The sequence below is a fragment of the Eublepharis macularius genome, chromosome 12, assembly GCF_028583425.1.
Source record: "Eublepharis macularius isolate TG4126 chromosome 12, MPM_Emac_v1.0, whole genome shotgun sequence".
NCBI lineage: Eukaryota > Metazoa > Chordata > Lepidosauria > Squamata > Eublepharidae > Eublepharis > Eublepharis macularius.
The window spans coordinates 10,125,272-10,135,686 of NC_072801.1; positions in this window are offsets into that span (position 1 = coordinate 10,125,272).

Below are 10,415 nucleotides of genomic sequence, written 5' to 3' on the forward strand. Positions count from 1 at the left end.
TGTAACAGCCTTATTCCATCATTGTCTGACAACCAGTTACTTCCAATGGGACAACGAATTCTATGAACAGATGGATGGGGTGGCCATGGGGAGCCCACTCAGCCCAGTTATAGCAAACTTCTACATGGAACATTTTGAAAAAACAGCTCTAGAATCAGCACCCCACAAACCCAGTGTATGGTTCCGGTTTGTGGATGATACATTCATCATTTGGAGCCATGGGGAGGAAGAATTGATGGAGTTTTTGAATCATCTCAACAACATCCACCTGAACATACAATTCACAATGGAGAAAGAAAGTGAGGGAAAACTCTCATTCCTGGATACCTTGGTCATCCGCAAAGCAAACTTTCAGTTAGGTCACAAGGTCTACAGGAAACCAACTCATACTGATCGGTACTTACACAAAAACTCCAATCACCACCCCCGACAGAAAAGAGGCATAATGAAAACATTAGTGGATCGTGCAAGACGGATATGTGAGCCGCGCTTTCTCAATGAGGAAATTAATCATCTAAACCACGCACTTCAGGCAAATGGCTACTCCAGAAATGAAATCCGAAGAGCAATCAAACCCAGGATGAATCAAACAACCAAGGAAAAACAGTCACCTACAGGAAAAGTGTTTTTGCCATATATCAAAGGAATTACTGATCAGATGGGAAAGCTTATGAAAAAGCACAACCTTCAAGCAGTATTCAGACCCACCCGAAAAATACAACAGATGCTACGATCAGCAAAAGACAGCAGAGACCCCCTCACCTCTGCAGGAGTATACCGTATACCCTGCAGCTGTGGACAAGTTTACATCGGGACCACAAAGCGTAGCATCCAGACAAGAATAAAAGAACATGAAAGACACTGCAGACTTGGACAGCCTGAAAAATCAGCAGTGGCTGAACATAGCCTAACTCAAACAGGGCACAGTATCTTATTCCAGGACACCAAAATACTGGACAACACTTCCAACTACTTTGTCAGACTGCACAGGGAAGCCATTGAAATTCACAAGCATAAGCAAAACTTCAACAGGAAAGAAGAAACCTTAAGAATGAACAGAGCATGGGCTCCAGTTCTGAAAAACACCAGGCCAACAAAACACTCCACACCCGACAATAGCCCTGCAGAGAAGATTAGCACATCAAGCACCAATCCATATGCAAAAGAACCGCCTCAGGATACAGTGAAGCCTCCCGCCATTAGCATTCCACACCCTGGGAAACTCTTACAGAATGACTCAGCTCAACCCCACCCCTCCTGAGTAGATACAAAGGACCTACATCTTTTCCACACTGTGACACTGAGAGATCTCTGTCTTTTGGTGCTACACCTCTGAAGATGCCAGCCACAGCTGCTGGCGAAACGTCAGGAACTACAATGCCAAGACCACGGCAATACAGCCCGGAAGACCCCCAACAACCATCAGTATTAAAATGGTTATTAATATAACTCGGGGAGTGGAGGGTGCGCTTACCCCAGATGTGTAGAGAAGGGATGAGTACTCATCCCCAGCTCATGGCTCTACACAAGGGAAGGGGAGGGGGAGGGAGGGGGAAGGGAAGGGAAGTTGGGTATACAAAGGGGAATATCAAACTAAATATCGGGCCAGGGGAACAAAGGGAAGGTAAATCTGAGTTTGAAAATGGATAAAACGCTACAGGTGCTGACACTGAACGTCAATGGTCTGGGTTCGGATTTAAAAAGGTATAAACTTCTTAGATTTCTTAAACAACAGAATATAGATATAGCATGGCTCCAGGAAACACATAAATCAAAGAAAGATAAAAGACCTTTATTCAGAGACCCTAATTGGGGGATCTTGGCAGAGGCACGTGGATCATCAAAATCAAGAGGTGTGGCAATTCTGGCTCACAAGAGGAATGATATAAGAGTAATAGAAGTGATAAGAGATGCTGAAGGGAGGTTCATAATGGTTAAATGCCTGGTTGAAAATAGATTAACAACATTGATAAACATATATGCTCCAAATATGGGACAGAAAACCTTTTTATTAAAGGTATTAAAAAAAGCGCGTAGCTTCTCTGAAGGAGAGGTAATTTTGGCAGGAGATTTAAATAAGGATTTTAATAAAGATAACATAATTAATTGGAAACAATGGGATCTGACTGAAGTACACAAAGTTCTTAACCTAGTGCCCAAACCCACATATTTTTCAAGTAGACATAAAACCACCTTATGTTTAGACTATGTACTTATAAATAGAATGAGTACCTGGGAGGTAAAAAGAGTAACCACCCATCCAACATGGATTTCAGACCACGCCCCGGTAAGTGTAGAAATAATACTAATGCATAAACAAGTTAGAAGACCATGGAGATACAACAACATGATTATGGCTAGGGAGGAGGACAAGCGATATATTACGGATCAAATAAAGCTATACTTCAAAGAGAACAGAGGAACAGTGGAGACAAATACACTATGGGATGCGGCTAAGGCCGTAATTAGAGGGCAATGTATTATGAAAGAAAAGGAGATAAGGAAAAAATGGCATGCCGATAGGGAAGGGAAACTACAGGAATTAAGTAAGTTGCAAGAGGACCAAATAAAGAAATTTTGCCCCAATAGACATAAATTAATTAGGGAACTGCGGAAAAAACTGGATGTTCTTGACTCCATGGCATTATGGAAAAAGCAGGTTATGGTAAAAAACGAATACCAGAGAAATACACTTAATTCAGCCAAGAGATTAGCAAATTACCTGAGAAGGGAAAAGGAGAGACAAAGGGTGAGGAGTATTAAGATAAATAAAAAGGTGACACAGAATCCAGAGGAGATAAAAGGAGCATTTGAGAAATTTTATAAAAGTTTATATGAGGAAAAAGAGGTGAAGGGATTTGAGGAAGAGATAGGGACAGTGTTAACGGAAACTGAACGAAGGAGGCTTGAGGAGGATGTAAAGTGTCAAGAGATTGAGCAGGCGATAGGTAGCTTAAAGACAGGTAGATCTCCAGGGTTAGATGGTTTTTCAGCTGAATTTTATAGGGAAATGAAAGAGGTATTGATCCCTGAATTACAAGAAGTATTTAATAATATACTAAAAGGAGGAAAGGCCCCGGATACCTGGAGGAAAGCAGAAATAACGGTGATTTTGAAACCTAAGAGAGACCCCCAAGAAGTGGGTTCATATAGACCGATTAGCCTGCTGAATCAGGATTATAAACTCTTTGCCAAAATATTGGCAAATAGACTTAAGAATATTATTCGGAAAGTGATAAAAGAGGATTAATACGGTTTTATGGAGGGTAGAAACATTGCACACCCAATAAGAAATTTAATCAATGTCTTGTGTCATAGTAAATTTAGGAAACTGGCTTTATTAAAATTAGATGTTTATAAAGCTTTTGATACACTGTCATATCAATTTTTATGGACAGTTATGGCCAAATATGGAATTAGTCAATCAATTATACAAGTATTCCAGGAAATATATAGAGAAGGCACAGCGGTAGTTAGACTCAATGGGGAACATACCTCACAATTCTCAATTCAGAGAGGAGTTAGGCAAGGATGTCCGCTTTCCCCGTTCCTCTTCATAATGGCTATAGAACAACTAGCTCAACGCATTAGGAACTCTGGGAGGATAGAGGGATGTCAAATAGGCAAGGAAGAAATTAAATTAAACTTATTTGCAGATGACCTGATCATAGTTATATCTAATCCGAAAGAAGGAGTCAAAGAGACAAAAATTATATTAGAAGACTTTGAGTTAAACTCAGGATTAAAAGTTAATATGGCAAAATCAGAGATAATGTATATTAATGTGAGGATGGAAGAAAGGAAAGCGATACATAAATGGACAGGAATAGGTTTAGGGGTCAAGAAATTCAGATATTTAGGGATAGATATAGTTAAAAATGTTAATAAGATGGTAGAGAGGAATTATAATCGGACGTGGAACACAATATTGAAAGAAATGAGGAGGTGGGGCAAGAAGACATTAAGCATAACAGCTAGGATTAATATAGTGAAAATGTTCTGGACCCCAAAGTTATTATATTTATTTCAAACGATACCTTTAGAAATCAATAGACAAAAAATTAACAGTTGGAATGCGAGAATAAAAGAATGGGTCTTTGGCAGTAAAAAAAGTAGGGTTTCTAGATATTTTATATATGCTCATAGATCTGACATGGGATGGGGTGTCCCAGAACTGGGAAATTATTATGAAGCATTTCAAATAAAAACATTAATGGAAATAGGGGAGAGAAGTGAACAAAAATGGGTTAGAATCGAGAATGAGGCAAATAAAGGGGTTGGAAGATTTGGAGTATTTACAGGAGGAAAGTTTAAATACAGTATGTTAGAACCGGGACCGAGAAAAACAGCATTAATGATTTGGAGGAAATGGCAACCAAAATGGTTAAAGGGAGTATCTAAACAAGTATTATTAGAGGCATTGGATGAGGAGGAGGAAGATGAGAAGTGGTGGAGATTACTTAAACAGAAAGGGTACACTAGATTGCAAGATATACTATGTGGGCAGTCACTTAAACCATTACAAACATTACATGATGAAATAGGAAGGCAATATTGGTTGAAGCTAATAGGTTTACATAATAGACTTAAAAAGATAATCGAAAATAGGACTCTGACGGCAGGGGAACCAATGGAGGAGTTATTAAAGGTGATGATAAACACAAAAAGAGGATTAGCAGGCAAGATATATAGAAGGATGATGTCTGATAAAGATCGGACAAGAACCCTCCTTCAGGGGAAGTGGAGCGTAGAAATTAGTCTAGCGGATAGAAGGGTTGACAGAATTATAAAAGGTATACAGGAGATAAAAGTGCATAAATTCAGAGAGCTGGAATTGAAATTCTACACGAAGTGGTATAGAACCCCGGCTATATTAGCTAATATGTTCTCAAGACTAAGTTCAAACTGTTGGCACTGCAGAAACGGGAAAGGATGGTACTCCCATATGTGGTGGGAGTGTGCAGAAGTTAAAGCTTTTTGGGAGAAGGTAACAGAGCAACTTTATAAGTTCTTCGCAATAAGACCAAAGATAGACCCAGAATTGATGTTAGGTAGTACTTTAGGTCATAAAGATATCAGAAAAGAAGGACAGGACTTATTTAAAGCAATGGTGCTAGCCGGTAAAGCAGTAATAGCATTTGGTTGGAAAGACAAAACTAAGTGGACGGAACTAAACTGGCAGGATTATTTATTTGAATACATTCAATCAGACATTATAGCCATAATTAATCAGAATGAGTCATGGGAATTAAGAATAGGAAAGATTAAGGAAAAATGGCATTTATATTTAAAATGGGTCATGGAGGGTCAACAACGGGACGTTCGGTGGAAGCTCCTAAGCTTGTGCCCCTGGCTAGAAAGGATGAGTAGCTAAAGGGAGGGCGGGAGGGATAAGGGTATGGGAATAAAAAAAAAAGAAAAGAAAGAAAAAAAAAGAAAAGGAAAAAAATAAAAAAAAGAAAAAAACCTAACAAAAGGAGGTGCTAGAATATCCACCTCTTTTTTTCGTTGTATTTTGCACTGAACATACAGCCTAGTGAAGATTTCTAGAGGACTCAAAAGCTTACTCACAATTTTGTGATATTTGGTTTGTGTTAATAAAAGTGACTATCATTTCATTGTATGGGACTTTAACAAAAAGAGTAAATGATATCAGGTGAAGTTCTTCACTGTTAGGAAATGGCTGAATATTTTAAGTGACTTCTGTTTTAGAAGAACTGCTTCATTTAGATCTGTAATTCAAAATTGTTTTTTTTTAATTACTTTATAGCAAACATGGGTAAAGGGATCCTCCATCCAGAGTGAAAAAAATTCAGTGCCAATGACTGGCATGCTACTCAGCAAGATGGAAAGAGCATGCTTTTATCTGGCTGGCTGGCTGCAAGGAAAGAGAAAACCTGAGGAGGAAGAGGAGAATTCACCCAACTTTGTGACATGTTGCATGTAGTATTTCACTTATAGTGTATGGCCTATGGGCTGTTAAATTTGAATAAACTGAAACTAAACTGCAAAAAAAAAAAAAAAAAAAGGAATATTTTCTTTTAATATTCCATTTATCTATTTGTTAAATCTATCTTCAGATGTAATGTGGAACATTTTCTCTTGTTGTTATGGCTATAATACTATTGTTAATGTTAATTTGCTTAATACTAATAAAAATATTTAAAAAAAAAAAACTTCAGGCAAAGAGGATCCTCTTGCTACGGCTGCAGACTTCAAGCTGAAAGAGCTTTACTCAGCACAAGCCCCATCTGGCCACATCACTTCCTGAAAGCCTCAGTGGGTGTACAAAAAGGTTTCTGCAGGCACCCTTTCACCTACAGGCTACATACTGGTGACCTCTGAGCTAAACAGAACATGGGTGTGAAGTGTGTAAAATTAGCATCTGTAATGCAAGAAAAATTCTATGTCCTGATTGTTCCAAATAAACTCAGTTTCAGCAATCTCGTGTTGTAATTTTATTTTGAAGTTTTTCTGCTTGAGAATGGCTACTCTAAGACCAGCAGATTCAAGTGTTCTTCCATAGGTGTTTGAATGTTGTGATTTTTGATATCAGATTTATGCCCATTCATTCTGCACCTCTTTCTCATCTCAGGCCAGACCCAGCAATTGCTGTCGGTATGTCAGTGCCTGAACAGGAGGCAGCTAACAATGAAGACTATAGAATTATGGAAGGGGGGCAGTTAAGAATGCTCCCCATGTTGCTACCCCTTGTGCTCAACATGACAGAAACTGACCAGCAAGCCTTAGTGCTTCAGGGAAGATGAACAGTCTGCTCTGCACATCTGAGGGGACAGATACCTCCGCAGATACCTCACACATCTGCACTTGACTTAGCATTCACAGCTAACTACCCTCCAAATCTGGCTGAAGCATTCCATTTCTGCCACCCCCCGTGCTATTCTACACACACACACTCTCCCCGCCTCAGTCTTACAGTGGCCCATGTCTGGCTAGGAAAGAAAATACGGCTCCCCCAGCCACCTCTCCTGGTTTCTCCCACAGTTGCAGGCATGATACTTACTGGTTTTTCTACGTTCATTGAACATCTGGAGTCAAAGCCCTTCCAGTACTGCTGGTGGCAATGGATGGATTGAGTTGGAGCAGGTGGGAAGTTCCCCACTGAACTGTCTGTGTACAAAAAAGAGGAAAGGCGCTTTAAAAGGGGCACTGATTTATATACGTCCTCTTGCTTTGCCACCGTGAGGTCACTGTGACATAGAACAAGCCCAGTTATACCTTGAACACTACTGACATTTAGGTCAACATTTGGGAGCATCAGCTTCCTTCATCGTGTAAGCGTTCCAGCTAAAACGTCTCCCAGCTAAACCACCAAAAAGAAACGTGCAAACACCCATCTTGGATTACACCCCCTCCCTCTTCCTCATCCTGTTGTTTCTTGCACAGTTCTGTGCCTTGAGGAATTCCGCACAGCCAACCCCCTGCATACTTTAGCCTCTTACTTGCCTTCTGCTTAAGCCCCAGCCATCACAACAACAACAAATAGGAGAGAGACAAACATTTATTACTGGGTGTCGCCGTGTAATCTTTGTGTTCCTTAGAGGGCTTTTATTTGTAACCATAATAAACTGGTATGTGATAGTGAGGTGATCAGAAATCCCTTTCCCCCAGTTCTTTTGACTGGACAAAACCACCAAAGATTTATCTACAGCAAGTAAGTTATAAAAACCGGTATGTGTGTGGATAAAATGGTAATGAAGATGTACAACTAGCTCACAACTCCATTCCCCATTATGCTCCCCCCGCCCCCGGCCCGGAGTTGATTGTTGAACCTTAGCCTAAGTCAACAACACGCATGCTGAGGGGACAAATTAATGTTTTTCCTCCCAACAGGGCTCCTCACAATGTAAGGGTCCTTTGTAACTGCACTTTACCCTCCAGTATGGGGTTGCTCTTTTAAACTTCTGGAAAACCTAGCCTAAGCCACAGTGCCAGAAAAGTTAGATTTGGGGCAGGCCCCTTACAAGGTGCTTGTTTAATTTCTTGAAACAGGGTCGCTACCTTACCCTGACCCCCAAATCCTAATAGCCCAAATTAAATAATAGCCCTAACTAATAATAGCCCAAACTAAAAAGGCTTGCTCAGCTTGTACTCTTGCCCAGAGCTGCAATTCCCTGTCCAAAGGAAACACTTCTCCCCTTCTGGACTTTTGGCGCCATTCGCAAAGGCAACTGAAAGAAGAGTTAAAAAGCGATATTTTGGAAGTCCGGCGGACATCTTCAAAGTATGCAATGAAGCGTCTAAGAAGACTCGGGACACCATCTTATATAATTCGTATAATGTGGACTTGGATTATTTGGGCAACAAGGTTAAAATATTGAAGGATGTTCCATTTTTGGCTCGTAAAAGAAGATTTAAGTATAAAGGACTTGCGGCTTTCTTGAGGAAATGTGATGTAAAATATAAATGGTTGTTTCCAGAAGGCGTCTGGTTTAGATATAAGGATCAAACCTACAAGATTACATCGGAAGCGCAGCTGACAGACGTTTTGCTCAACCATCAGGAGTTCCAGCAGGAAGAAAGTTCAAAGTCTGAAGGGGAAAGTGGGGGGGAGGAGAGAGCGAGCGCAGCTGTTTCAGCTGCGCAGAGAGAACTGAGGGGGGGGGGAGGAAAACCTGATCCTGAATGTAGTCTGTATTGTATATGATCTACCAATCTGATAGCATATTAGAAAGTTAACTTTTAAGAAAAATTGCAGCATGAAGGGAATACAAGACATGTAGTGTAGTGTTTGTTGTTTGTATGTTGCTCTTCCTTTTCCCAGTCCCCCCTTCCCTTTTTTTTCCTCTCCCCCTTATAGTTTTGTGGTCTTTTGTAGTTTTTATGTTAGATATTAAAAATAAAAAAAATTTTAAAAAAAGGAAACACTTCTCCCCTTTTTAAAGGCCACTCACTTCCCACTCCCAACCAGGGCTGTGTTTGGCTGGACAATTTCCAGGGCTTGCTTGAGGACAGAATCCATAGAACTGTTCAGAGCCCAGGAGATAGGCAGAACTTCAGGTTGATTGCCACATGGGAATGCCATGTGATTGAGGTAGATTGCCACATGGGAATGCTACATGGGGCCACAATTAGCCTGGTTACAAGAGCGCCCAGGATCCAGTTCTGCCAGTCCTGTTACTTTCCCAAAACAATACAGTGAAGCCTGTTGCTGGCCTTTGCCCTTTTCAACTCACTAAAGGCTAAGAGATGTGCTTCCTTTGCTAAAAATGTAAGGGGGCTCTGTTAGTAGACACCCTCGATCCCCTTTTTGGCAGCTGTTCCTTTGCACAATCACCACCACCATCAGTAATAATTACAGTTCTCCTTTTCCCACTGCACTTAGGCAAACGGGGGCTCCACTTCACCTCACCACATTGCAAAGCCTTTGGGTCCAGGTAACAAAGAGGGGAGGGGGTTAATATGGACTCCAGCTTCCCAGTCTCTTTCACTTCACCCCAATCTGGCCATGTTCAGTAGATTCTGCTAGTAGAGTCCAAACACATCAAAAGCCTAAGAGTCTCTCTACACAAGACATCTTACTTGGGGATGCTCAAGTGACTTTCTGTGTGGTCTTATATTCAAGTGTCCTCTGTCTCCCTAGTAGCACATGCGTATGCACAACGGGAGAACAAGTGTAAGATCTTTCACTTGAGCATTCTCTGTAAGATGTGTGTAGAGAGACTCTTAGCCTTTACTTATACTGACCACTGGGAAGAAACATTGTGCCTTGGGTATCGGATGAATGAAGGGCCAACACCCGCCCCATCCCTGAGCACCAGAACTGGGAGAGGGCGGCTTCTTCCCCAGTAGGTGATCGGTCTAGAGCTCCGGCTGCTAGCAAAGAGGCTCCAGAAAGTGCTAAGTAACACTTAGCATTAAGCGTGTCATTGATGAGGTTGCCAGCCTCCAGGTGGTGGCTGGAGATCTCCCGGAATGACACCTGATCTCCGTCCAGAGAGATCAGTTCCCCTGAAGAAAACAGCGACATTGGAATACGGACTGTCTGGCATCATACTCTGCTGAAGCCCCGCCCCTCTCCAGGCTCCGCTCCCCAAATCTCCAGGAATTTTCCAGCCTGGAGCTGATAACCCGAGCGAGGAGCCTCGGTGGAGGTGGCGGAGAAGGCCGGCAGGGCCCAGGGGGCCCAGAGCAGGCTGAGGCACTCCCGCCTCTCGTCGTCCCCGTGTTTCGTCCCCTCGCTCGGTTTCTGTAGGGGGCAGCAGAGGCCGAGGCCGCCTCCCGCCCCCCCCCCCGACCCAAAAGGCCCGTCAGAGCAGGAGCGGAGCGCGCCACCTTTGGGCCGGGCGGCGAGGGCGGGGAAGGGCGCAGGCAAGCGGCCAGCTCGGCCCTAATGAGGAGCAAAGAGGAGCGCGCTTAGGCGGCAGCGGGCCACTGGGCCGGAGGAGACTACG